This window comes from Octodon degus, unplaced genomic scaffold (assembly GCF_000260255.1).
Source record: "Octodon degus isolate 3935 unplaced genomic scaffold, OctDeg1.0 scaffold00282, whole genome shotgun sequence".
NCBI lineage: Eukaryota > Metazoa > Chordata > Mammalia > Rodentia > Octodontidae > Octodon > Octodon degus.
The window spans coordinates 1530932-1531727 of record NW_004524858.1 but is presented as its reverse complement, the minus strand read 5'-3'; the positions used below and the strand labels follow the sequence as shown (position 1 = coordinate 1531727).

The window sequence follows — 796 nt, the reverse complement described above, 5'->3', positions numbered from 1 at the left end:
TTTTTTTGCGGAACCGGGGATTGAACTCAGGCCCTTGCACTTGCCAGGGAAGCGCTTATTCCACTGAGCCATCTCCCCGGCCCCTATATTCATCTTAAAGAATTTGCACAGGATATAAATTGATTTTCCCATTTCTCCTCCCCTCCCTTCAATCCCACTTCCCCTCTTTATTTACAAAAACTTTGTTTCCATTTTTTCATCTTTTTGTTTCCTTTTTCTTTCCTCCTTCCCCCACCCTGCGTCCCTTCTCTTGTCCTTTCCCAGTTGAGCATCTGCAACCTCACAAAATCTATTATCCCTTTTGTTCCTTATTGCACTTTTGATCCTTAAACTTTTGATTTCTCAGTCCAGAGAAACAATGCAGTATTTACACATGTATTTAATTAAGTTCACTTAAGACTATGGTCTCCAGAAATGTCTCAGAATTATCCATTTTGTGGCAGAGTAGTACTGCTGTCTATAAAAACACATTTTTTATCCATACACCAGTTCATAGGCATTTGGGCTGTTTCCGAGATTTGGCTATTACAAACTGTGTCACTATAAATATGGGTTTGCCCACTTCAGAGTACCATGATACTTTCCATTCTTTTGAAAAGATATAGAGAAAAAGAATAGCTGGATAGAATAGAATCGATGGTTCTAGTTTTTTTGAGGAATCACCACATTGATTTGCATAGAAATTACACTAGTGAACACAGTGGAGAAGAGTTCCTTTTCCCACAGCCCCTCAGCATTTCTTTTTTGTTTGTTTGTTTGTTTAGTGTGTGTGTGTGTGTGTGTGTGTGTGTGTGTG

General features: G+C 39.1%; 1 protein-coding gene across 1 annotated transcript in view; it reads left to right on the top strand.

Annotated features, from left to right (window-relative positions):
- The window catches only part of LOC101585316 (vomeronasal type-2 receptor 116-like), a 73307-nt gene that overhangs the window by 15525 nt on the left and 56986 nt on the right, over nt 1-796 (top strand).